The sequence below is a fragment of the Sus scrofa genome, chromosome 6 (genome assembly GCF_054392235.1).
Source record: "Sus scrofa isolate SSC_HxYL_T2T_F1_AM1 chromosome 6, Sscrofa_HxYL_maternal_Yorkshire_Landrace_v2.0, whole genome shotgun sequence".
Lineage (NCBI taxonomy): Eukaryota > Metazoa > Chordata > Mammalia > Artiodactyla > Suidae > Sus > Sus scrofa.
This window is the reverse complement of record NC_139388.1, coordinates 1,289,471-1,317,098: the sequence shown is the minus strand read 5'-3', so window position 1 is coordinate 1,317,098 and position 27,628 is coordinate 1,289,471. Positions and strand designations below refer to the sequence as shown.

The 27,628-nt window shown below is 53.2% G+C and overlaps 1 protein-coding gene and 1 long non-coding RNA gene across 9 annotated transcripts in view; one reads left to right on the top strand and one right to left on the bottom strand.

The window, feature by feature from the left end:
* Positions 1–27,628, bottom strand: part of ANKRD11 (ankyrin repeat domain containing 11) — a 153,597-nt gene that overhangs the window by 110,560 nt on the left and 15,409 nt on the right. The window lies entirely within an intron of this gene.
* LOC146402133 (uncharacterized) lies at positions 89–27,133 on the top strand. Its single transcript, XR_014805232.1, has 2 exons — positions 89–3,991; positions 27,023–27,133. It is a non-coding gene; the product is annotated as an uncharacterized LOC146402133 (long non-coding RNA).

Here is a 27,628-nt window from a genome sequence, read left to right as displayed (position 1 = left end):
CGCACACGCCTGCGGCGGGCCATGTGTGTAGACTGTCAGCTTATGCTCTACACACCTCAACGCTGCTCAAAACACAGCGCTTTATTAATTTTTTTTATTTTTTTGATTTTCAGGGCCACACCTGCAGCATATGGAGGTTCCCAGAGTAGGGGCCCAACTGAAACTGCAGCTGCCGGCCTACGCCCGAGTCACAGCAATGCCAGAGCTGAGCCAGGTCTGCAACCTACACCACCGCTCCTGGCAATGCCGGATGCCCAACCCACTGAGCGAGGCCAGGGATGGAAGCCATGCCTTCATGGATGTTAGTCGGGTTCACTCCGCTGCACCCCGGGGGCCTCCAGAACACAACACTTCAGAAGCTCCCTGGTGGCTGAGCAGGTTAAGGATCCCGCACTGTCACTGCTGTCACAGGAGTTTCATGCCTGGCCTGGGAACTTCCACATGCCATGGGCACAGCCCAAAAAAACCCACATGGCACTTTTACACACTGGAGACGCGATGGAAGCCCACTGTGGCTGAGCAGGTTCGGGACCAGCATTGCTGCAAGCTGCAGCATGGGTCTCAGATGTGCCTTGGATCTGGGGTTGCTATGGCTGTAGTGTAGGTCTCAGCTGTAGCTCTGATTTGACCTCTAGCCCCGAAATTTCCATATGCCACAGGTGCAGCAGCAAAAGGGGGGGGGGGATCTGAAGGGAATTTTTCCATTTTGCAAAAAAAGTAAATAAAAACAGAAAACTCCCAGACAGGATGCAAGAGTAAGACACAGAGCACAGCCGCCCAGGACAACCTCCACAGCAACAACTGCCCCTGACAGGGCAGAGGGGCCAGCAGGACCAAACCCACACCGAATGGTCCAGAGGGGGCTGTTCTTCCAAGTCAATTAACTGATCAACATTTAAATTAAGAACTTTTAAGTCTCAAAACCATTCCTTTTCCTATTTCTGCTGATGAGTGCTTGCTCATGATCCTACAAAACTCTAATCTTTCTTGCAATCAGCACACCCAAAATCTCCTAAACTACTACGCACGCACTCCTAAATTCCTCATTTCTCGGGACTGTCAGGACAGCCTAAATCCCAGCTTTATCTTTCCAGATAGCTTCACATTTTATGTATCTGATTATCTCCCCCAGAAACTAAGCATGTGCCACACCAGCCATTGAAATGACTCAAGGAAGGTCTCAGCCCGGCTTCTGCAGCAGCTCCCTCTGGCCCACAGCCATCCAAGGACACCGGGCCACACTGGTTCTGTCGAGAGTCCTGCAACAGGCTGCCCCCTTCTCCTACCCACTACCCAGGGCTACTGTCACGGTTCATGACTAAGGTGGGCCCTTCTGACAGACACCTGTGGCCCCAGGCCCAAAATGCCGACCCTCGGGCCCTCTGTGCCAGACCCAAGGGGACGCTCAAGCAAAGGTAAGGTGCGTCTGCACAGACAAGTGAGCGACGACTGCTGCTTTTAAGGAAGGAGTTCCAGGGCTTTTATTTTCAAAGTGAAGCATCTGTAAAGGCAAATCTAGAGAGCCAGAAAGCGGACCAGCCACTGCCTGGGGCTGGGGGAGAGAGGGACAGGAATGAGGGATCTGAGTCTACTTAGCAAAAACCACTAAAACAAACCCTTCAAATGAGCCAGTTTACGCCACGCAAGTTACGCCTCGATAACTTCAGAAAACGTCTGCGTTAGCACCTGTGGCTGTGCTCTTATCATCCAGGACTAAAGCTCAGGGCACAACTTACAGTCGTGCCCTCCACACGCCTCTCAGACAGGGGTCCCAAGCCTTGACCCCGTAATTAACCCCTTCATCTGAGACAGCCCGGGGCTCCCCGGGGCTGCAGGGCGGGCACATACAGGCAGACCCGACCCTGGGCGGCGGGGGCACGGGCCACCCATGGCCCCAGGTCCTCCAGCCTCCATCCACACAAGGAAGTATGGATGCTTGGCCTGGGCGTCCACACTCCAGACGTGCTGTGAACAAAAACCCCGGCTCTGAGTAACCACAGAGATGGACACGGCCATTTTACCTGTCATGAAGGAAGCTTTCTGTTTGTTTTTGGCCACACCTGCGACATGTGCAAGTTCCCAGACCAGGGGGTGAACCCAGGCCATGTGGCGACACCACCAGATCCTGGCAGCACAAAGGGACTCTGCCACCACAGCCCAGTGGAGCAGGAAGACACTCAGGGTGCAGGGTATCGGTGCTGGAGAGGAGCGGACCACACGTCCTTACTGTCCAAGAAGAGGGGCGGAGAGGGGTGGCTCTCAGAGCACAGGCAGCTGGTGACAGCAGAGCGGGGCGGGGGGGGGGGGGACCCCCACAAGGGAGGCTCTGAGCCAGGCTGCGCCCCGCCCAACACCACCCGGCCTGCCCCTCGTGACCTGTGGGGCCCTGGGCGCTGGCCCACCTCGGGGCCTCCGCACGGTCCCTCTGCAGCAGAGGGACGGACGAGCCCACCTGCGCCTCAGGCGCTGCCACGACGACAGGAGGTCAAGAGTGCAGAGGGGGCCACGGAGGGACCCCGAGAGGAGGTGCTGTCCCGGGGCCTGGAGGCAGAGCACTCTCCGTCCCCCAAAGCGAAAACCCGGCCCTGGGGGCCCAGACCTGCCAGCAGGTGGGGGGCCGCTCCCAGAGCCCCCCTGGCCCAGAAGCTCTGCGCCTCCGAAACCCAGCCTCTCCAGAAAGGCGCTCGGAGAGGCCGCCGCCACAGCAGCGACCGGCGCCGGGAGCCCGCAGCCGGGCCTGCTCAGCGAGGACAGGCCCCAACGTGGCCACCCAGACACACGTCAGAGCACCTGGCCGGGCGATGACGGCCCCAAGGCGGCAGAACGGGAACTCCACAAGCCCGTCCCTCCACAGAAAGCAACAGACAAGCTGGCGAGAGCCGTCGGAACCAACCTTTGAATGCCGGACCGTGCCCGAGAGCGCCCGGCTGCAGGCGCCAAGGGAGCACGGGCGGGGCGGCAGGGCTGACTGCTCGCCACCGCAGCCCCCGAGGACCAGAGCCCACACCCTCGGGCAGGTGGTGGCAGAGGACGGCAGCGCGCCCGCGATCCACTCGGACCGTGGCTGTGCTCCTGGCCACAGGGCAGGGACACAAAGTGGAGCAACAGCTACGGCAGAGTTTGGCAGTTCCTCCAAAAGTTAACGGCAGAGATGTCACATGAGCCAGCATCCCACCCCGAGGCACACACCTGCACGGTGCCAAACAGGCCGGGCACGCAGCAGCACTGCTGACGACAGCCAGCAGCAGGGAGCAGCCACGGCCATCACAGACGAAGGGCAACAAGACGTGTACATGCGACAGACAAATCCTCCTCACAGCCGAAAAAGAGCCTCAGGACGAGCCTGGAAAACGTCCTGCGGAAGGGGCCCCTCGATGTGACGTGTCCGCAGCAGGCGCGCGCGGCGGAAGGGCTGCAGGGCACACGGAGACGCTGTCTGACGGGACAGGGTTCCTCTCAGGGCACGAAGCATCTAGAACCTGGGGGTCCCGCTGGGGCCCAAGGGGATCAGGGGCCTCGCCGGAGCACTGGGGCTCAGCGGAGATCCCCAGCCCGCACAGGGGTGAAGGGTCCGCCACTGCTGTGGCTGCGGCACAGGTCGCAACTGCCTCCCTGATGTGACCCCTGGTCCGGGAACTCCACATGCCAGGGGGCAGCCGAGCCCAGGAAGAGGGGAGGGCTGCACGACACTATAAACAGGTTAAAGCCGGAGAACTGCTCACTGTAAAACAGCCAAACCCCGAGTTTTAAAAATATCTCACCAGAGGAATAATGTGAACCACAAAGAGAGTGCATGTATCCCAAACCAACCTATGACAAAACTCTATCGACACAGCACTGCAAATCAGCTATACTTGGACAACATACATTTTTAAAAAACTTGGGAGTTCCTGGAGTTCCCACTGTGGTTCAGGGGGTTAGGGACCGACATTTTCTCTGTGAAGATATGGGTTCAACTGCTGGCCTCGCTCAGTGGGTTAAGGATCCAGCAGTGCCATGGCTGTGGCACAGCCCTCAGCTGCAGCTCCAGTTCGATCCCAGGCGCAGGAACATCCATGTGCCACAGGTATGGCCAAAAATGGGAGGGTAAAATGAATAGGCGGTTGTATGCTAGGGACCTTCTGCGGGTGACAGAAATGTCCTTACTGCCAGCACAAGGGGTAATGCAACAGCCAAGTTTCCTTGAAGAGGCACTGCGGGAAGGCACTAAAACAATCTCAGGTGTGTCGGGGACCACCCTGAGACACACTGCGCTTCAACTCAGGTCAAGCTGGAGGTCAGGCCTCCCCCGGGGTAACAAGCCACTCCCACACAAAGACCCCACCCCCACCCCGGCAAAGCCTCAGAGACACCCCCTTGGAACAAGAGCCCACCAGCACAGGTGACCTGCTCTCCGTGACACTGCTGCTGCAAGGCGACCTAGGGAAGGCACTGATGCCAACAGAAAAGAGTTCTCTGCCTTTTTTTCTTTTTCTTTTCTGTCTTTTTAGATCTGCACCTGTGGCATATGGAGGTTCCCAGGCTAGGGGTGGAATCGGAGCTGTAGCTGCCAGCCAACACCACAGCGACAGCACTGTCAGAGCCAAGCTGCATCTGCGACCTACACCACAGCTCACGGCATCGCTGGATCCTTAACCCACTGAGCCAGGCCAGGGATCAAACCCGCAACCTCATGGACACTAGTCAGATTCATTAACCACTGCGCCACGACAGGAATGCCAAGAGTTCTCTGAAACGACTCATTTTCCAAGTTTATTCAAAACAAAAGCCGCTCACTTTGTTCTCCATAGTACATCCCTGCTCCTACATCCCTTGAGCACACGCTTTATGTGACTTATAGAAAAAAGCTCTCCAGGGCTTTCATTTCTTTCCCAATTCCATGGGAAGGCTAACCATCATTGCTGTGTTCAGACACCTTCCATCAACCTTCAAAGCTGCTGGCTACAAAGAAGCTGCTTCATTCCACACCATTCCTTTAAAAAAAATCCAAACCTAACTTTAGCAAAGTTAGCAAAATTTGATTTACATTCCCCAAATGGGAACCAAGCCTACAGGCATCTTCTGTACCCTAAAACGTATCTCAGAGCCGCGCAATTTCAAGGCTGCAGCCCCGACCCCTCTCTACCCTCTCCACCCCTTTCAGCCTCTGGTCACCCCCCCCACCCCGACCCAGCACTGGCAGTGCACTGGGCAGCAGCCGTGAGACCACACCCACCGTCGTAACGTAGCAGGAGATGCCTGCCTCCTTCCGGAGTCAGCCTGTGCGAGGAAGGTAACCATGCTGGGTCCTCAGCACAAATCAGGAGGTCCTGCTGTGGCTCAGCAGTAACGCATCTGACTACTGTCCATGAGGATTCGGGTTCGATCCCTGCGCTGGGGCTGGGGAGTTAAGTGTTTCAAGGAACCCCGCTCAGGGGGTTGAGGATCCAGAGTTGCCGTGAGCTGTGCTACAGGTTACAGATGCAGCTCGGATCCAGTGTTGCTGTGGCTGCGGCGTCAGCCAGCAGCTGTAGCTCCGAATTAACCCCAAGCCTGAGAACTTCCATATAACCCCTAGCCATAGAACTTCCAGGTGCGGCCCTAAAAAGAAAAGAAAAAAAGAACTTAGGAAGGTATGAAGTGTACCTCCTACCGATGAGGACAGGGGCCTCTGACCAAGCACTTGTGCCACTGACCGGGCCACACGGGCACAGAGCCCAGCTTCGCCAGAAGAACGATGGACAGTCCTTCCACAAGTAAACACCAGTCGGTGTTTGTTACTACGAAATCTGAGCTCCCAAGCAAAATATTTACATTTTGGAAAACTCCTGTCCCAGCTTCCACTCTGCACCAGGTAGAATAAAAGGAACATGCTCACCATCCCCCACACCAGGAAAGAACTAAGGAACAATGGTTTGCAAGGCTCTGGACAGGAGGCGGTGCGGAACCTGACCGAGAGGGGAGAAGGAAGTGGGTGAGGGATCCCGAGCCACAGCACGGGCGGGGAAAGCCAGCACCCCCTCGGGAGAAGGCGGCCCTGAATTCCAGGCAGGCAGGACCCCTGGAGTCTGCAGGGGAGCACAAAAGGGAGAGAACTCCAAAATCCATGAACTCGGCCCCAAACTAAAGGCTGCTGTGGCCCCACCCAACAAAGCTCGAAATAAAGACCTAAAGGAATCAACTGCTTCCAAGGAGCTTAACTACATTCAAGAACAAAGCCCAAGGATGTTTATAGTAACACAAAGATACCCAGCAACAACAAGGTAAAATTAACAATGTCTGGCACACAATCAAAAATTACCACCACGCAGCAGGAAAGAATGAGCAACAGGAGAGAAACCAGCCAAGCGGAAATGACACAGAAGAGACAGTTGATGAATGACGACCCGGAAGTGAAAGACCCCACACGCTGGCCAGACAGACGGAAGCTCTCAAGGACCCAGATCACACCTCTTGACAAGTCAAAACCACAATACACAAGGTAAAAATGTTTGAGACGGGAGTTCCCATCACGGCTCAGTGGAAACAAATCCGACTAGCATCCATGAGGACCCAGGTTTGATCCCCGGACCGCTCAGTGGGTCAAGGATCCGGCTCAGTGGGTCAAGGATCCGGCGATGCCGTGAGCTGCGGTGTAGGTTGCAGACACAGCTTGGATCTGGCGTTGCTGTGGCCGGCGGCTGCAGCTCCAATTGGACGCCTAGCCTGGGAACCTCCAGGTGCCACGGGTGCGGCCCTAAAGAAGACAAAAGGCAAAAAAGAAAAACCGTCTGAGACAAAAACCGTCGGGTGTGGCAGACACCACCAAAGAAAAGAGTGGTGAGCGAGCGGAGAGAGTCCCGGCAACGGAAAGCGCCCAAGATAAGAAACAGAGAAAACAGGAAGAAAAAAGGAACAGCTGGAGTTGCCACTGTCAGTTAAGAAGCCCACTGCAGCAGCTTAGGTCCCTGCATAGGTGCAGCTTCGATCGCAAGCCCAGCACAGCAGGTTAGAGGATCCAGCATTGCCACAGCTGCAGCTCAGATTCAATCCCTGGCCTGGAAACGTCCATACACCACAGACACAGCCATAAAAACAAAAAAGAAGAAAAAGAAAAAAATGAACAGGGTACCACTGTGCTGGCTGATACTCTAAACAATCCCATATAAATTTAAATGCAATTTACAAATGAAAAAGGGAGGGACAGAAAAGTATTGGAAAAAATTCCAACTCTGATGAACTAAATCCACAGATCCATACATAAAGCTCAACAAACCCAAGCACAAGAAACATGAGTAAAAACTACTTCCCACGCTACACCATACACCAAATAACCTCGACTGTCAAAAGCCTTCAGAGAAAAAAGCCGCTTTCCAGACAAAGGCTTGAGGACCAGGACGACAGCAGATTCTCGATGGAAACAGGGCCAGTGAGAATTCACGGAAGGACTTGACTGCAGTGCTCAAGGAATACAGGGCAGCCTGCAAAACACCTTTCAAAAACAAAAGCTAGAGAAACACACAAAGGGGAGGCAGACAAAAGCTGGAAGAACTCAGGGCCAGGAGTCCGCCAGGAGAAATCCCACCCAGAGGAATGAGAAAACCAAATCCTGGAAGCGATGCAGCTTCTCTGCAGTTCCACTCCTCCAACTGAAGAGAACTGCTACCTCGGCCACGGCATTTCGGTTACCTAAAAAGTTCTGCAGGTCTAGGTTAAAAGCTTTTGAACTTATTGACTTAATTATTGTATTTCTGATTTATAATTATTTATTTAGAAGAAAACGATTAAAAGTGAAAATACAGTATGCTTTTTTTTTTTTTTTAGGGCCGCACCCAAGCATATAGGAGGTTCCCAGGCTAGGGGTCCAATCACAGCTACAGCTGCTGCCTAGGCCAGAGCCACAGCCACACAGGATCTGAGCCACGTCTGCGACCTACACCACAGCTCACGGCCACACCGGATCCTTAATCCACTGAGCAAGGCCAGGGATCGAACCAGCAACCTCACGGTTCCTAGTCAGATTCGCTTTGGCTGTGCCACGAAGGGAACTGCCAGTAGGCACTTTATAAGGCGCAGAGTAGGAGGCGGAGACCCCGAGGGGATGGAAGCACCAAAGCAGCAGAGCACCTCGCGCTCACGCACCCAGCCCCACCCCCGGGGCGGGAGACTCCAGGTGGGCCTGGGCACCGGTGCCCCTAAAGACGCGACGCGCTGAGCGAGGCGAGCCGGCCGCGGCAGGCCCCGGAGGCACGAGTGGGTGCGGGCGGAGAGGTGCCTGGCCAGAGCGTCAGCCAGGGCGGGGGAAGCAGGTCTGGAAACGGAGGCGGTGGTGCCTGAGGGCTGCACAACCGCAGGCCTGGACACCTAAAAATGGCCAAAAGGGTGTGTTTTTATGTTACGTGTATTTTACACAATAAAAAGAAAATTCGGAGTTCCCGTTACAGCACAGCGGATACGAATCCGACGAGGAACCATGAGGCTGCAGGTTCGATCCCTGGCCTCGCTCTGTGCGTTAAGGACCCGGCGTTGTCGTGAGCTGTGGTGTCGGTCGCAGACGTGGCTCGGATCTGGCGTGGCTGAGGCTGTGGTGCAGGCTGGCAGCGGCAGCTCCGATTGGACCCCTAGCCTGGGAACCTCCACATGCCGTGGGTGCAGCCCTAAAAAGACAAAAGACAAAGAAGAAAAAAAGAAAAAAGAAAAGCAAACTCAAGTCGGCAACTATCCAGCTTAGTGAAGTTTTACTAAACCGGGAAAAATTCACAGACCCACTAGCTATTAACATCCTGCCGCAGTTGCCTGAATTCTCCAAACCTGTTCTCCTCACCGAGGAGAACGCGGATAAACAGTTCCTCCGACACCAACGACCGCGCTCATTTCCGAGGCTGCATCCGCACCGGCCTCACGGACCGCAGGGCAGCTCCCGGGGCGTCGAGGGCAGCGTCTCACCCTCTGGCTGCCCTCCCACCCGCTGTAGGCTCTGCCCCTCAGCATTTCCATATTTTCTCATTTTTTATTACAGCTGATCGCCAATGCTCCGTACATTTCTGCTGCGCAGCAAAGTGACCCGCTCGCACATCCGCACAGGCGCTCTTCTCCTCACACTGCCCTCCGCCGCCCTCCGTCACAAGCCGCCCTCGGTCACAAGCGGCGGCAGCTCCCTGTGCCGCGCAGCGGGGTCCCACCGCTTACCCACTCAGTGCGGACGCAGGCGTTTGCATCTTCCAACCCCAGGCCCCCCACACCCTCCCCTCCCTCTTGGCGTCCACACGTCCTTGGCGTTTCTTTAATGAACAGACTCTGCTCGTCCCAAGCACCTCATTAGTACCAACTCGAACATCACAAACACATCAGCCCAACGCATTACTCCACAGCAAAGCGTTCAGTTCACATTTAATCAAAATTAATTCCTTAACGTCACATACATGCATGATGACTGCTGCTAAATTTAACGTAGCCACAGTTTTCTACTTAAGGAAGACCTCATTTCTTCTGTACAAGTCAGAACACGCATGGGGAGGAGTTCCCTGGTGGCCTAGCGGTTAAGGACTTGGCACTGTCACTGCCATGGTACAGGTTCGATCACTGGTCAGAAACTCCTTTTTTTTTTTTAATTTTCTAATGTTTACTTTTTCCAGTATAGCTGGTTTATGGCCAAAAACTTCTGCAAGCCACGGATGTGGCCCAAAAAATATGGGAAGGTGCTTCCTGTTCAGAGTGCCGTCATGTGATGGCAGAATCTATCCTTTTATTCAAAAATTTCTCAGGAGTTTCCATTGTGGCTCAGGTGCTTTAAAAACCCCACATAGTACCCATGAGGATGCAGGTCCAATCTCTGGCCTTGCTCACTGGATTAAGAATCCAGCATTGCCACAAGCTTAGGTGTAGGTCACAGATGCAGCTCTCAGATCTGATATGGCTGTGGTGTAGGCCTTGGTTGCAGCTCTAATTTGACCTCTTCGCTGGGAACTTAGATATGCTGCAGGTACCGCCCTAAAAAGAAAAAAAAAATTCTTAAAAGTGACAAACTTTTTTTTTTTTTTTTTTTTTTTTGCTTTCTAGGGCTGCACTTGAGGCAAATGGAGGTTTCCAGGCTAGGGGTCGAATAGGAGCTACAGCTGCTCGCCTGCACCACAGCCTTAGCAAGAGGATCCGAACCCCGTCTTCAACCTACACCACAGCTCACGGCAACACCAGATTCTTAACCCACTGAGCGAGGCCAGGGATCGAACCCACAACCTCACCGTTCCTAGTTGGATTCATTTCCGCGGCACCACGATGGGAACTCCAAAAGCGACAGACATTTTTTTAAAAATAATTATATAATAGCACTGGAAAAGAGAATGGTTTATTAGTAGCTGACCAGCTCAGATTGTCAACTAAACCACGTCTTCGGAAACCACAGATCAAACTATAGAGATGGACCCAAGTCAAGACAGCTGCAGTTAAAAGACAGCTTCAAGGACAAAAGAAAGCAATGCATTTACGCACTTTTATCTAAAACGGCAAGCAGGGCCAGAAGGCCGAATGTGTCCCACTGCCTGTTTTCACAGAGTCCACGATCTAAGAACGGCTTTGTTTTTGTATCTGACTGACAAAAGAACGTTTTGTAAAAAGAGAAATTCAAATTTCAGTGTCCATATAAAGTTTCACTGGAACACAGCCAGGCTCCATTGTTACATATGGTCTGTGGTGCTTCCAGGGCAAAGCTGAGGAGAGGCAGCCTACAAACTCTACAACAGTTACTATCGGCCCCTTAGAGAAAAGCTTTGAGAGATGAATTAAAAAAAAAAAAAAAAAAAAAAACAGGAGTTCCCGTCGTGGCGCAGTGGTTAACGAATCCGACTGGGAACCATGAGGTTGCGGGTTCGGTCCCTGCCCTTGCTCAGTGGGTTAACGATCCGGTGTTGCCGTGAGCTGTGGTGTAGGTTGCAGACGCGGCTCGGATCCCGCGTTGCTGTGGCTCTGGCGTAGGCCGGTGGCTACAGCTCCGATTCAACCCCTAGCCTGGGAACCTCCATATGCCGCCGGAGCGGCCCAAGAAATAGCAACAACAACAATAATAACAACAACAACAACAATAAAAAAAAGACAAAAAAAAAAAAAAAAAAACTGGGATAATGTATTAAAAAAAAAAAAAAAAAAAAAAAAAACAAAAAGACAAGTCTGGGAGTTCCTACTGTGGCTCAGCAGGTTAAGGATCTGACACAGTCTCCGTGACAACGCAGGTTCGACCTCTGGCCTCACTTCAGTGGGTTAAGGATCTGGCCTTGCCACAAGCTGCAGAATAGGTTGCAGATGCAGCTCAGATTCAGTGCTGCCATGGCTGCGGCACAAGCCTCAGGTGCAACTCCAATTCAACCCCTGGCCAGGAACCTCCACATGCTGCCAAGCGCAGCAATAAAAAGAAAAATAAATAAATAAATTAAAATAAAATAAAAAGACACGTCTGCATATTCGAAGAGCTGCTAGGAGTTCCTGCTGTGGCTCAGCGGTGAGCGAACCTGACTGGCATCCGGGATGACTCAGGTTCGATCCCTGGCCTTGCTCAGTGGGTTAAGGATCCGGCGGTGCCACACGCTGTGGTGTAGGTCGCAGACATCGCTCAGATCGCGTGTGGCTGTGGCAGTGGCTGTGGTGGAGGCCAGCAGCTACAGCTTTGACTGGACCCCTATCCTGGGAACCTCCACATGCTACAGGTGTGGTCCTAAAAAGACAAAAAACGAACCAAAAAAAGCTACTAAATACTGACCAGGATGAAAAACTCAAAACCAAACCCTCACAAATAGTGAAATTTCATACTCTCACAAAAAGAAAATCCAAGTTACCATAAAACTCCAAAAAAGATTACTTACAAAGAATCATGACTCTAGCTGGAGTCAGATGCCACATGACCCAGAACAGTGCCTGGAAACCTCTGACGCTCAGCCTACCAGTGCTGCGCTGGCTGGGGCCATGCATCCTAGTGCAGGCCCTGGGAACAGCTGTTCTGGCCAGTGGATGGGCCACCCAGGACCCATCAACAACACAGGACTCCTATTTAGTCCCAGGCACACCCACAGCTGCACAGTCACCAACCGCGCTTGGACAAGTGTCCCGCTGGGACGACAGCAGGGAGCAGGAGGAGGATGGTGTATCTGAACCCAGCAAGATGCCGGCAAAGCCACCCGCTGGCTGTAGGGCCTCCACGTCACAAGGCACGGGAAGGACACCGTGGGGCTCTTTCTGGACAAGCCCAACTCGGCGGACAGCTCAGCTCTCTTATTTGTCTAAAACCTGGAGGCCTTACTCCTTAAGCCTCGGGTTGGCCATCGGTAAAGAAGAGACCAGCAGGCCGACCACGCGTCATCACCGGGGTGGAGAGGACTGGTCGGCGCCTGGTCCACAGACCACTAAGAACCCGACAGAGGGCAGCATTAAGAAAATCACACGGACCGAGGAAGACGCACAGCTTAACTGCTCGCTAGGCTTAGGAGAGCCAGAGCCAGCCCCCAGCTAACGCTCCGACCGTGGTCAACTCAGCCTCAAAGCAGCTATGAGAGGTCAGAGAGGCCACGGGTGGGCGCTGCTCCCTGGGGCCTGCCTCTGGGCTCGGCCGGGTGCCAACATGGATGGCTCCGATGAGGCCCTTTGATCTCGGGCTCCTAGACACCCTGCCCGCTCAGCCCCGCAGCTCCCAGCCAGCTAGTCGGTTTCTGCTCCCTGGTAGGGACACTGCCTGTCTGAATAAACCAGACACACCACACGTACCACACACCACACGTGTCATGTAGTTAAAAACAAAAAAGCTCAGAGGCGACAGTGCTGCAGTGCACAAGGCCAGATCCCACCAGCCCAATGTGCGCGCGCACACACACACACTCTCATGGATGCACACAGACAACAGGAAAATACTGTGTTTGCAAAAATCATATACGACTGTGGAGTTCTCACGTAGCACAGCGGGTTAATGATCTGGCGTTGTCACTGCAGCAGCACTGCAACAGCTCAGGTCGCTGCTGTGGCACGGGTTCAATCCCTGGCTGAGGAACTTTCATACGACTCCGCGGGACCCCAAAAAAAAAAATTAGATAAAATTGAGTTACTTGCTGCCCATTTCTTTTATTTTAGCCTTTTTAGGGCCGCACCTGTGGTATATACAAGTTCCCAGGCTAGGGGTCAAATTGGAGCTGCAGCTGCCAGCCTACACCACAGCCACAGCAATGCGAGATCCAAGGTACATCTGCAACCTATGCTGCAGCTTGTGGCAACACCAGATCCTTAACCCACCGAGGGAGGCCAGGGATGGAACCCATATCCTCACGGACACTATGTCAGGCTCTTACCCCACTGAGCCACAATGGGAACTCCACTACCCATGTTCTACCCACGTTAGGAAACCTGGCAAGAAGGACCCATTAGTTTTGCTTTAACTTGAAAAGAAAAACCAAAGCAGAGAGCTGAACATCTGTTAGGATAATTACAGTAAAAACGAAAGGATCTGAGTGCACAGTGATGAGAGCCAACTATACACAAGGCCCAAGTTCTTGCCTCACTGCCCACACCTGCAAAATGACCTGCAGCCCCTCCCGCCACGAGGTGCAGCGGCAGAATCCGCTTCGCATCCCCCATCTCTGGGCTGTCCTCACAACTTGCTCTGACCGGCTTTGGAGCTCAGGGCCTCTGGGGCCATACAGCTCCGACCCTCCCTCTTCCGCTGTTCTGAACACAGGTGGCCACACCCCAAGGACGAGAGGCACACAACCCAATGCCCCAGCCAGCCGTCTGGACAGCCAAGCACCACACAGAACCAAATGCATTTAACCCTCGAACTCAAGATGGGTCCAATGTTCGAACCACGATCCACGTAACTCACGGGATCCACAAACTGAAAAGGCAAAACTCTATCAGCATCAACTCAGTCAGTGCAAAAGGTTTTTGATAAAATCCAGTGTCCACTCCTGATAAACACGCAGCACATCTGGAAAAGAGAACTTCCTTAACCTGTGAAAACCCTATGCCTAGGATCACAGTTAACGGTGAAACGTGAACGCCTCACCACAATCGCAAACGCGCCTAGGACAGGGAGCGCCTCTCACCCCTGCTTTTCGTCACTGCACTGGGGGAGCAGGTCAGGGCGATCGGCCAAGAGAAGAGACAAGGGGCCGCAGCAGAGAGAGAGAGCGGCGCTGGCTTCATCTGTGGGCGGCACCATCAGCAACGCAGACAAGCCAACAAACCCCGTCAGGAGCCACTGGAACCAGCAAGGCGAGTTTGGTATAGCGACAGGACGCAGGGTTGAAAACATAAAGTTTTAACAAAAAATAAATAAATAAATAAAATAAAACACAAAGTTTTTTGGAGTTCCCGTCATGGCACAGCAGAAATGAATCTGACTAGGAACCATGAGGTTTCAGGTTCGATGCCTGGCCTCGCTCAGCGGGTTCAGGATCCGGCACTGCCGCGAGCTGTGGTGCAGGTCGCAGACACGGCTCAGATCTGGCATGGCTGTGGCTGTGGTGTAGGCCGGCAGCTGCAGCTCTGATTCCCTAGCCTGCGAACTGCCATATGCCACGGATGCGACCTTAAAAAGACAAAAGACAAAAAAATAGATAAATACATAAATAAATAACCAAAACAAATCTGCAAAAGAAAAACAAGTTCACTGTACTGACACCATAGGCAGGCAGGCTTCACTGCAAAGCTACAAGAACCATGACAGATAAAGAGAGGGATGCAGCCGCAGAGCGTCCAGAAACAGACCCACCCACAAACGGACAAAGATACAAGGCAATGGAGAGAAAAGAGATTCCATTTATATAAAATTCTACAACAAAAAAACAAAACAAAAAAACAAAACAAACAAACAACAAAAAAAATGGAGTTCCCGTCGTGGCGCAGTGGTTAACGAATCCGACTAGGAACCATGAGGTTGCGGGTTCAGTCCCTGCCCTTGCTCAGTGGGTTAACGATCCGGCGTTGCCGTGAGCTGTGGTGTAGGTTGCAGACGCGGCTTGGATCCCGCGTTGCTGTGGCTCTGGCGTAGGACGGAGGCTACAGCTCCAATTGGACCCCTAGCCTGGGAACCTCCATATGCCGCGGGAGCAGCCCAAGAAATAGCAACAACAACAACAACAAAAGACAAAAAAAAAAAAATTAAAAAAATAAATAAATAAATAAAATTCTAGAACGCAGAGCAGCCTACAGCAATCGGGAGCAAGGCAAGGCTGGGGGGCCGGATTCGGAACAGGTCCTAGAATGTGGGGGTGACACACGCATTGGTTACCGTGCTGTGGTTTACACATACGTTGAAATTTATTAAAGTGTACACTTCAATAAGCACAGTTTATCATATTCACTAACACCTGAATAAAGCTAGGAGAAAAAACAGCACTTACCAGGCATCAAATGCCACACGTAGCCAAGCAAAATTGGGGAAAATAAGTAAAATCATTACTTAGGGTTGAAGTGCTGGTCCCGCTGCTGGCTGCTTTAACGGCCATCGGCTCCCTGCATCAGAAGGATTCCGAGAGGCGCCCTGAGAAGTGGAGGTAATCCCAACTCTTCTAAGAAAAACAAGAGAGGCACGAGGTGGTGTGCCTCTGCACACGGCCCTGACCCCATCTACACCTCCCACAGACGACGGCGGGGGTGCCACATGCCGTGCGCGCAGCACAGGAAGGCGCACACCTCGACTCCGGCCACGCTCAGGACAGGTGGCCATGGACTTCCTTTGTCCAGACTAAACAGAGGAGAGAAAAATCGGCTACTCTGGAGACAGAAAAGGAGAGACAGAACATTGGCCTCTGAGAAATCTCAGGAACGAGTGAGAGCCAGTCGCTTCTCTTCTCGGGCCTAAATTTAAAACACTATCGGAGTTCCTGTTGTGGCCCAGCAGTAAGGAACCTGACTAGTTCCCTTGAGGACGTGGGTTCGATCCCTGGCCTCACTCAGTGGGTTAAGGATCCAGTGTTGCCGTGCGCTGCAGTGTAGGTCGCAGGCGCAGCTCAGATCCTGCATTGCTCTGGCGGTGGTGGAGGCCGACAGCAGCAGCTCCAATTCGACCTCTAGCCTGGAAACCTTCATATGCTGCAAGAGCGGCCCTAAAAAGCCAAAAAAAAAAGGCACTATTGAACTTCAGACCCTGAGACTGTGCAGAAACTCTGACAATGTGCATAATCCAGCCTTTGAACAGCAGAACACAAAGCTCTACGAGACCTCATACCCCTCAGACACACCTGAGACAGGTGACCACAGCAAGCCAGGGAAAGCTCACAGGACGGCAAGCTGGCAGGACCCCTCCCGGGGGTGGAGGCCGCTGTCAGAGGCGGCGTGGGGCAAAAGCCCACAGTCACAAGGAAGCCCACGGCACAACTCACTCCCCAAATCACGCCCTCAACCCCACAGGAGGGCAAAAGGAAAGACGCCTCCAGCCACGGATTTCGGTACTGGCCGCCCTAGCTCCCAGGCCCTGTCCACCGCACACGGCAGGCGGCAGCGCCACGGGTGAACACAGGCCTGCCAAGCGCTACAGCCGTCACTGCACCTGGAGTTTTTAAACTATATTCCCTCTCAGACCAAGGGGGCCTGAGGGGTAAACTTAGCACAATCAGCCGTGTTTCTGACGCACCAGTCAGACATACATCACCATGCGCAGACAGACGGACACACGTCTGTAAAACACCAGAGGACCCAGTCTAAGGCCTCCTGTGGCCCTGACACCCGCCCAAGCGGGAGAGAGCAAGCGCGGCATGGGGACAGAGGCGGAGAGCAGCGCGTGCCCTCCCCCTTCTGCAGCTGAAGCTGCCCCATCGCCCTCCCAGGGCACAGAAGCACCAGCTGAGCCAGGTGCTGGGCTTACGCCTCCCTCCTCCAGACTGCGCTGGAGCCATGCTTTCATCTCTGCACAAAAGTGGGAGGAGGGAGCAAGGCCTCTGAGGCTGGGAGACAGGGATGTCCCCAGAGAAGAAACCATCTCGGCCTCGCACACGACCCAGCAACAGAGTAAGGAACTTCCCGACAAACGAGGCAAATGGGAAGCAAGGTGGGTCAAGACGGCCCGAGCGGACGGACCCAGCAACAGCAGCGGCCAGGAGCGCTGGCAGAGGCAGCGCCAGCTGGTGGGAGAGGCTACATAAAGGACAGGCATCACACAGAACAATCAACTGTCACCAGGGAGGGGGCAGAGGTACCTGGAGACTGAGGGTGAGAATCGAGCCCACTGGGGGCTGAAGGCACAGCCCAGCCAGGAGGGAGCCAGCCGGGGCATGGAGAAGGCGCGCTGGGGGCTGGGCCGGCGGGGGGAGTGTGGGCGGCTGCAGAGAAAGTGGGAAGAAGGGAGCACCGCCCCGCCGAACACCCAAAGACGGTGGTCGTCCTTCAGGGAGGGAGGAAGAGAGTCAGAGCGTCACTGCGGAAAAGCGCTTGGCTAGCTGTGTGGCAGTGTCAGGGCCCCGCTACAGAAGGGCAAGAAGGACCCACAGTGAGGCAGGGACAAATGGGGACAGACCGAAGGAGACGGCATGGAGGAGAGCCGAGCCAAGAGGCAGTGGGAAGCGTGGCCAGCCCCGGCTGCACGGCCTCAGAGAAGGCCCTGCCCTGGGCCGAGCCCAGGCCGGAGGGGCCGCAGCAAGGTGAGACCCCTCCACCCACGAGAGACGGTCGGCCGCAGCCTGGAGACGGGCAGTGCACGCCGCTGGGCAGCGCGGCCGGGGCGGGAGGCAAGCACCTGGCGAAGCGGGACAGGGCTGCAAGGTACTCGGGCCCCCGCCCGCGGCCACGGGGCTGTTCCAGTCGCACCCGTGCCAGCACACGTCAGATCGAGGGGACCTGGGGACGCCCAGGGGGGACCAGCCCAGCATGGAGGTCTTCGCGGGGGCTCCCCCTGGGGCAGGGCTGGGGCCCTGCTTCTAGCCCACGGTGGCTCTTCCTTGACTGGGTGGCACCCCAGGGCCAGGCTAGCGAGAGGCTCCAAGGTAAGGAGCCATAGGAAAAGGGGCTCCAGACAACAGGTAGCACAGCACAGGGGCTGTGCGAGCACAAGGAAGGAAACGCCTCCAGCAACCTGAGAGCCTGGAGGCGGACCACTCCCGCTCCGCAGGACTGTGACCAGGGTGAGGCCTCGAGCAGAGGGGGACCCACGGACACTGCGGGCAATAAAGGAGAGCTGCTTTCGGCTGCTACGTCGTGGTCCCTCGTGAGGCAGCCGCACGCACCACCCACAGTCCTCCGCCTGCGGGATGTGCTCAGGCCTCTCCGACACCAAGTTCAAGGACAACATCAGAACCAGGAGGGTCTCGGAAGAATGTCGCTCACAGAGGCTGGGCTACCAAGCCGAGACCAAGGTCTTTATAAACAGTTACCACACTGCAAGCTTTGTATCATTTAACAGACCGCTGCTCTCCAACTCCAACCCCAGAATAATGCATAACAGACTAAAATACACTGATCACAAAAAATAAATAAATAACTGGAGTTCCCACTGTGGCAAAGTGGATTAAGAACCCCACCGCAGCAGCTCAGGTCGCTGCAGAGGCACAGGTGTGGCCCCTGGCCAGGTGCACCAGGTTAAAGGCCCTGCTGCTGCCTGCTGCCACAGCTGCATTCGGATTCAATCTCTGGTCTGGGAACTTCCGAGTGCCATGCGTGCAGCCACAAAAAATTAATTAGTTGATCAATTGATTGATTTTTTTAAAAACTAGCTTTAACTGACCACTTTGCATGTGGCCCACTGGTCAAGCGCCCCCGTCCTCCCTGCCCTGCTGGCGCAGTGACGTGAGGACCTCCGCTAAGGGGCAAGCCGAGGGACCTGCACAGTTCAGGACAAAGTATGCCTGCTGCTCCCTGGGAGGCAAGGCTGGGGGGCTGCCCCGCAACTAGGGCTCCACACAGACTCCCAGGAGGGAGGGCGCCACGAACACTCCGTCTAAAAACAACAGCTCCCGGTTGCTCAGCAGGTTAAGGAGTCACCACAATGGCAACACCAGGTCTTCCGTTTTTAAGTCAGGAAAAAGTAGCAAAAGATTGCACAGGAGCAAGTCACCAAGTCCAAAAATTACAATCAAATCCAAGTTGATTTTTGCTCTCATACCCACATCAAACAAGAAATGCCCTCGCCAGAGTTCTCACTGTGGCACAGTAGAAACGAATCCAACCAGTATCCATGAGGATGTGGGTCTAATCCCTGGACTCACTCAGTGGCTTGGGGATCTGGCACTGCCATGAGCTGTGGTGTAGGTCGGAGATGCCATGGCTGTGGTATAGGACGGCAGCTGCAGCTCTGATTCAACCCCTAGCCAGGGAACTCCCACGTGCCACGGGTTCCTCCATTTAAGAAAAGAAATGCCCTCAGACGTCCGAAGAAAGACGTAACAACGGCTGAGCAAGGAGTTCCCAGTGTGGCTCCAGGGTCACGAGTCCGACTAGTATTCATGAGGACTCAGGTTCCATCCCCGGCCTCCATCAGCTGCTTAAGGTGTTGCCACAAGCTGTGCTGTGGGTCACGGATGCGGCTCAGATCCCAAAGTGCTGTGGCCGTGGTGCAGGCCTGCTGTGGCTGCTCGGATTCAGCCCCTAGCCTGGGAACTTCCATATGCCTCGGGTGTGGCCCTAAAAAAAAAATTTTAAAACAGCTGAGCAAGACCGAGACAGAAACCTGCAAATTCTGAGACCAAAACAACCTTACCCAATGCCTTCCTGCATCAAAGTAATGTTTTAAACCCAATTCAGGCACATCACCTCATTCTGAGAAATTTGAATCAAATTCCAAAGACCATGTCTTGGGCACCCCTAAAGCTGCGTCTCATCTGTCGCAACCTGAGTAACTCCACACAGTGAGGACAGCCATGCTGCTGCTGAGAGATGGATCAGAACCTCTTTTTTTTTTTTTTTTTTTTTTTTTTGTCTTTTAGGGCCACATTGTGGCATATGGAGGTTCCCAGGCTAGGGGTCCAATCGGAGCTGTAACCGCTGGCCTACACCACAGCTCATGGCAACGCCAGATCCTTAACCCATTGAGCAAGGCCAGGGATCGAACCTGTGTCCTAAGGGATACTAGTCAGATTTGTTTCCACCGAGCCATAACTGGAACTCCTGGAGCCGACCTCTTGCTTGGAGAACATTAATATTTCACACTATCCTTCATTCTGAGGTTGCTCAGGGAGCAGTACAGTGATTTGTTTTGTAATGATAAAATTATTATTCACATGCCAACACGTGGAAGAACTACAGACCAGGAGAGGCCTAGAGCCTGCAGGGCACGCGACAGGTCCTGACTCAGCTGGGCCCAGCTCTTCAAAGAGCAGTGACAGGCGCTAAGACCGCCAGCGGCAGGGACGGGACTGCCCAGAAAGACTTCTTCCTGCCCGCCACCTGACGCGGGGACCAGTTCTTCCGGCAAAAAGCTCTAGCAGCTTGCGTGCCAGCAGCACCGTGACCACTGCAGCCCTAGTGCCGACCACAGAAGCAGCCAGAGCCACCAAGAGGCCCCCTTACCAAAGACAAGCCCCCCCCACCCCACCCCCGTCCTTCCTCAAACCCACCTGCGCCTCTAGGAACTCCCCGACCCAAAGAGAAAAAGCAGCCCAAAGAGAGCCTGCCCGTCCTCCGCTCCCACGTGGGGTTGACGGCGACTGAACCTGAGAGGGGACGCACTGTGGCTACACATCCTTTGTGGCACCAAAGGGCTTTCACAATGTGACACACGTGCAGATGCTGTCACACATAACTGCAAAGTAAACACCTGACAAACTCTAATAAAGAGTAACTGCCTAACGAGGAACCTTCTCAGCCTTTTCTGCACACAGTGAGATGCCTCTCTAAAACTCAGCCCCCACCAAACTCCAGGCCCTCAAAGTCCTCAGGAAGGTGGCCAGCCTGACATTCCTCTGGGGTCAGAATGTGCTGCTTCAAACCAAGTACAAGCAGCCACGTCTCCAGGGTACGTGGGAGCCAGCCACTTGTGTGAGCCACTCTGTACAACTCGTACACTTGTACACACAGGGTCATTCCTGCAAGGACACCTGGAGGAGGGAGAAGAAGCCACCAGATCTCAGCGCTGGAAAGCTGGGGGGCCAGGAGCCAATCTACAGGGAAAATCTTTTTCTTTTTCTTTTTCTTTTTTTTTTTAGGGCCACACCCAAGGCACATGGAGGTTCCCAGGCCTAGGGGTCGAATCCAAGCTGTAGCTGCCAGCCTACACCACAGCCACAGCAATGCCGGATTCTTAGCCCACTGAGCAAGGCCAGGGGGCCGAACATGCATCCTCAGGGGTGCTAGTGCGATTCATTCCCCCTGCGCCACGACGAGAACTCGAGAAGACCATTTTCAGTGGAAAAGCAGGCATGAAGACAAAAGCAAAACGCAACTGTGGGAAGAGAAGAGACCGGCCATCCTTAGACATCACAACAGAACTACCTACGTCACCTTGGACCTTAACAGCCCTGAGCAAGGACACTCTCGTCTCCTCCCGTTAGATCTGAAAACCTGGGAGTTCCTGTTGTGGCACAGTGGTTGATTGATCCGACTAGGATCCATGAGGTTGCGGGTTCGATCCCTGGGCTCGTTCAGTGGGTTAAGGATCCAGCATTGCCATGAGCTGTGGTGTAGGTCGCAGACAAGGCTTGGATCCTCCGTTGCTGTGGCTGTGGTATAGGCCAGTGGCTACAGCTCCGATTGGACCCCTAGCCTGGGAATCTCCATATGCGGCGAGAGCAGCCCTAGAAAAGGCAAAAAGACCAAAAAAAAAAAAAAAATCTGAAAACCTGAGCCAACATCTTCCTACCAAAATGTCCACATCAGTTCCCGAGTCTCCAGAACTAAAGTGGGCCAGGGAGTTCCGGCGGTGGCTCAGAGGTAACAAACCCAACTAATATCCATGAGGATGCAGGTTCGATCCCTGGCCTCACTCAGTGGGTTAAGGATCCGGTTTTGCTGTGAGCTGTGGTATAGGTCACAGACGCAGCTAGGATCTGGCATTGCTGTGACACAGGTCAGCAGCTGCTCCAATTGGACCCCTAGCCTTAGGAGCAGCCCTAAAAGGTTAAAAAAAAAAAAAAAAAAAAAGTAGGCCAGACCTCAGTCACTTAACATCCGAATCTCAAGTGTCTTTAGCTCTTAATCTGAAGCCCAACCCTGGTGCTGTGCTCACTACCAAGCACCCCAGAGTGCCGATGAACCTGGCTCTCTGAGAGGCAGCAGAAGAGCTGCAGTGTAGACCAGATATGGGTATGTACTTCAGAATCTCTTCGGCCAGACTCAATTCTCTGTGTGTTGGACAACACCCCCCCCACCCCACCCCACACACACACACGAACAGGCTGGCAACCTGTACCGCGTGGAGCTGGTGGGGCAGGTGTAAGTCTCTCCCACAAGCATCCTAACAAAACCCACGGCTCTGAGCCAGCAGGGAAAGGCTCTGCTCCGCGTCCCTGACCTCCTCTGCTGCAGGTGGAGGCCGCCGTGCAGCAGGCATCCCACGGCAGGATGTGGACGCAGCCAGGACGTGGACAGAGTCCCCCATGGAGGGTTTTTCCAGCACACCCACCCACACACGGCGCAGGCGCTGGCCAGACCCGAGGGCTCCCACTTCATCTCCCTCCCATCTCCAGACTGTGAGCGCAAGGAACAAGCTCCTGGGAACCACAAAACCATTCTCACGCCTAAGCAAAGCACTAATTACTCACTGATACTACCTGACATCTGGTTCATATTTAAATGTCCAAGTGTTTCCAAAACATTTTTTTAATGGCCAAACCCCCAGCATATGGAAGTTCCCAGGCCAGGGGCTGAATCTGAGCTGCAGCAACACCAGCTCCTTTAACTCACTGAGCAGGGCAGAGCATCAAACTCGTGCCTCCGCAGAAACCTGAGCACTGCAGGAATTCCCTCAAGACATTTTTCTAACTGAGGTATAACCGACACATACCTCAAAATATTTTTTATTAATAATAAAAGTTAGTATTTATTGTACACTTACAGTTTACTTTGGGTTTTGGTTTTTGGTTTTTTGCTTTTTTTAGGGCTGTGCCTGCGGCATGTGGAAACTCCAAGGCTAGGGGCGGAATCAGAGCTACAGCTGCCGGCCTCCACAACAACCAGAGCAGCTCGGGATCCGAGCTGTGTCTGCAACCTATACCACAGATCACAGCAATGCCAGATTTCCGACCCACTGAGCGAGGCCAGGGACCGAACCTGCATCCTCACGGATACTAGGCTGGATTGTTTCTGCTGCGCCACAAGGGGAACTCCCCAGACACTTAACGTTTTACATACATGAAGTCATTTAATCCTTGCCATCATGTTTTTTCCGTTGGTTTTTTTTTAGGACCGCACCCGCAGCCTTTTTTCATTTTTAAAAACCATACTGAGGTATAGCTGACTTACAAAGTTCTGACGATTCCTGCTGCACAGCAAAGTGGTCCAGCTGTACATATATACACATTCCTTCCTTTTCGAATTCTCTTCCCACAGATGATCACAAAACACTGAGCATCAAACCATTTTTTAAAAGTTCTTTTGCCCCCTCCCCCCAGACTAGCATCCAGGCAGTGTTACCTCACTGCACGCGGCCATTAACACGGATGAAGATTTAACATCAACTGGGGAGCTCCCTGTTGGCTCAGTGGGTTAGGATCTGGCATTGTCACTCCTGTGGCTTGGATCACTTCGGTGGCGCAGTTTTGATCCCTGGAAATTCTGTACGCCATGGGCACAGCCCAAAAAAATAAATAAATAGCTGGAATGGAAGCAACCACCAACAGCTAAATGAATAAAGAAGATGTGGTACAGGAGTTCCCATCGTGGCTCAGTGGTTAACGAACCCGGCTAGCATCCATGAGGATGAGGGTTCGATCCCTGGCCTCGCTCAGCGGGTTAAAGATCTGGCGTTGCCGTGAGCTGTGGTGTAGGTCACAGACTCGGCTCAGACCTAGCATTGCTGTGGCTGTGGTGTAGGTCAGCGGCTGCAGCTCTGATTGGACCCCCAGCCTGGGAACCTCCATACGTCTCGGGTGTGGCCTTAGATAAGAAGACAAAAAGAAGAAGAAGATCTAAACACACGCACATGCACACACATCTGATGGAATACTACTCGCCCCTCAAAAACAATGACATAATGTCATCTCAATTAAATTAACACAGATGGACTTGGAGATTATACACTAAGTGAGGTAAGTCAAACAGAGAATGGCAAATATCATATATCACTTATACATGGAATCCAAAAAAAAAAAAAAAGAGTTCCCTCATGGCCTAGCAGGTTAAGGATCCAGTGCTGTCACTGTGTGACTCAGGTCACTGCTGTGGCTTGGGTTCAATCCCTGGCCAAGAACTTCCACGTGCCACAGACACAGCCCCCCAAAAATAAACGAATAAACATAGTCTTTGAGATGACAAAAATGAACTTCTTTACAAAACAGAGCAGTTCCCATTGTGGCTCAGCAGGTTAAGAACCCAACTAGAGGATTTGGGCTTGATCTCTGGCCTCGCTCAGTGGGTTAAAGGATCCAGCACTGCCGCAAGCTGCAGCATAGGTCTGGGATACGGCTCGGATCTGGCACTGCTATGGCTATGGTCCAAGTCGGCTGCTATGGCTCTGACTGGACCCCTAGCCTGGGAACCTCCACATGCCAAAGGTGCAGCCCTAAAAAGACAAAAATACAAGAACAAAACAGAAACAGACTCAGACGTAAAAATCAAACGTATGGTTACCAAATGGGGTGAACTAGGAGTCTGGGGTGAACACATACACACTACTATACGTAAAATCAGTAACTACTAAGGTTCTGCTATACAGTGCAGTGCAGGGAACCACATGAAACGTTCAGTAACAACCTCCACGGGAGAGACTCCGACAAAGACTGGATATACGCACATGTGTAACTCATCCCCTTTGCCGTACACCTGAGACCAATGCAACATTGTTGTTATAAATAAGATAAATAACATAAATTGTTAATAAGTCAATTATTCTCTAAGGTGGACGGAAACAAATCTGACTGGCATCCATGAGGACAAAGGTTTGATCCCTGGCCTTGCTCAGTGGGTTAAGGATCCGACGTTGCTGTGAGCTGTGGTGTAGGTCACAGACGCGGCTTGGATCTGGCATTGCTGTGGCTGTGGCACAGGCTGGCAGCTATGGCTCCAATTCGACCCTTAGCCTGGGAACCTCTATACGCCGCGGGTGCGGCCCGAGGTCAACATTAGAGATGCTGAGACGGATCACCGGGCGAGGGCTGCCACCTAGGCCTTCCCGTGAAAGGCACGCATGTCCCCTGCAACCAAGTCATCCATGGGTAACCCCGAGTGAGCATGTCAGTACTGTGAACCGACCGCATCCAGGAGGAAAGATGTTGACGCTAACCCACGTTCGAATTACCAAAAAGCACAGGCAGAGTAGTAAAAGCGTAAGCCCCAACCGGGGAAAGCCAAACACGTCAAGGAGGGATTTCCAGCCACAGAAGACTGGGCTGGATGCAGAAGAGACAAGAGGGAGGGCCGCCACGAAGAACGCCAAGAAAAGGTATGAGCACAGCCTTCAGCGTGGACACACTGCGACCCAGCAGGTGCTGGTCCTACGACGCAGCAGAGGGTCGCTTTCCAGGATGCTCCTAAGGGTAGAGCGTCTCCAAGCTGCCAGGCAGCGAACACCCCCGCAGACAAAGGAAACAGGGCAGAGGCTCACGAGGGCTCAGACCAGACAGCAGCACACAGTGATCGCTGCTCTTCTTCCTGCCTCCACCTAGTACCGCCGTCTTCATCGTAAAAATTGGGGAAGTTTCCGTTGTGGCTCAGAGGGTTAAGAACCCAACTAGCATCTATCCATGAGGATGTGGGTTCAATCCCTGGCCGTCCTCAGCAGGTTAAGGATCAGGCGTTGCCGTGGCTGGGGTGCAGGCCAGCAGCTGTAGCTCCAATTCAACTCCCGGCCCGGGAAATTCCTTATGTCGCCGGTGCCGCCCTAAAAAGACCCTCCCCCCAAAAAAAGAGAGAGAAAAAAGTAAAACACTGATTTTTTTGTTCTTGTTGTCTTTTTAGGGCCAAACCTATGGCATTTTGTCTTTTTAGGGCCACACCCGGCATACAGAAGTTCCCAGGCTAGGGGTCGAATCAGAGCTACAGCTGCCAGCCACACCACAGTCACAGCAACACCAGATCCAAGCCACATCTTCAATCTACACCACAGCTCACAGCAACATGAGATCCTTAACCCACTGAGCAAGGCCAGGGATCGAATCTGCATCCTCATGGATGCTAGTTGGATTCGTTTCCACTGCACCACAATGGGAACTCCAAAACACTGATTTTTTTTTTGCATTCAAGTTTGCTAGACTAATAAGGGGTACTTACAAAATCAACTAAAGGAGTTCCCATCGTGGCGCAATGGTTAACGAATCCAACTAGGAACCATGAGGTTGCGGGTTCGGTCCCTGTGCTTGCTCGGTGGGTTGACGATCCGGCATTGCCGTGAGCTGTGGTGTAGGTTGCAGATGCGGCTCGGATCCCGCGTTGCTGTGGCTCTGGCGTAGGCCGGTGGCTACAGCTCCGATTGGACCCCTAGCCTGGGAACCTCCATGTGCCGCGGGAGCGGCCCAAGAAACAGCAAAAAGACAAAAAAAAAAAAAAAAAAAAAAAAATCAACTAAAAATACTCTTAAACAGATACTGATGACGGGATTATATATAGTTTACTCTGCTAAGTATGGCAAAGGCAACGTGACTGCCTAAGAAACTGGCCTCAACGAAGCTTTTGTGGATCTGTAGTTTGTTTTCAAATAACTTCAACAAGGAGCTCCTGCTCTGGCGCAGCAGGTAAAGGAGGGAGCACTGGCTCTGGGGAGGCACGGGGTCCATCCCCAGCCTGGCACAGTGGGTTAAGGGTCCAGCGTTGCTATAGCTGTAGCAAAGATCGCAGTTCAGGCTCGGATCTGATCCTTGGCCAGGAACTTCCACCTGCCTTGGGTGTGGCCAAATAACACTTCAACAAAGCAATAATAAAGTGGAGTTTCATTGCAGCTCAGCAGTTAACAAACCTGACTGGCTTGAGGACGCAGGTTCAATCCCTGGCCTCGCTCAGTGGGTTAAGGATCCAGCATTGCTGTGGCCCTAGCGTTGGCTGGCGGCTACAGGTCCGACTGGACCCCTAGCCTGGGAACCTCCATATGCCACGGGTGCGGCCCTAAAAAGAGAGACAAAAATAACAGTACTAACGCAAAGATGGCGACATGCTGAAAACTCTAAATGATACGTGTAAGGCGTTCACTTTACCATCCCACTTTTCCGCATTATAACAAAAAGTCAAACACGAGCATTCCTTTAAAAAAAAAAAGCGTGTTACTGGTGCAGCTGCTGTGGAAAACACTCTGGCAGTTTCTCAAAAAGTTAAAGATAGAATTACCATATGATCCACCAATTCCACTTCTGGGTGTACACCCACCAGAACTGAAAGCAGGACCCTTAACAGCTACCTGCACCACTGTGTTCCCAGCAGCCAAAACGTGGAAATCTAACTGTCCATCAACAGACAAATGGACCAACAAAATCTGTACGCATCAATCGGCCTTAACAAAGAAGGAAATCCTGCTACACGGATGAACCTTGGAAAGACACTGTGCTACGTGCAAGAGGCCAGGCACAAAATGATCAATAGTGTGTGAAGCCACTTATGTGGCATCTCTAGACTGGTCGGCTCCAGGGAG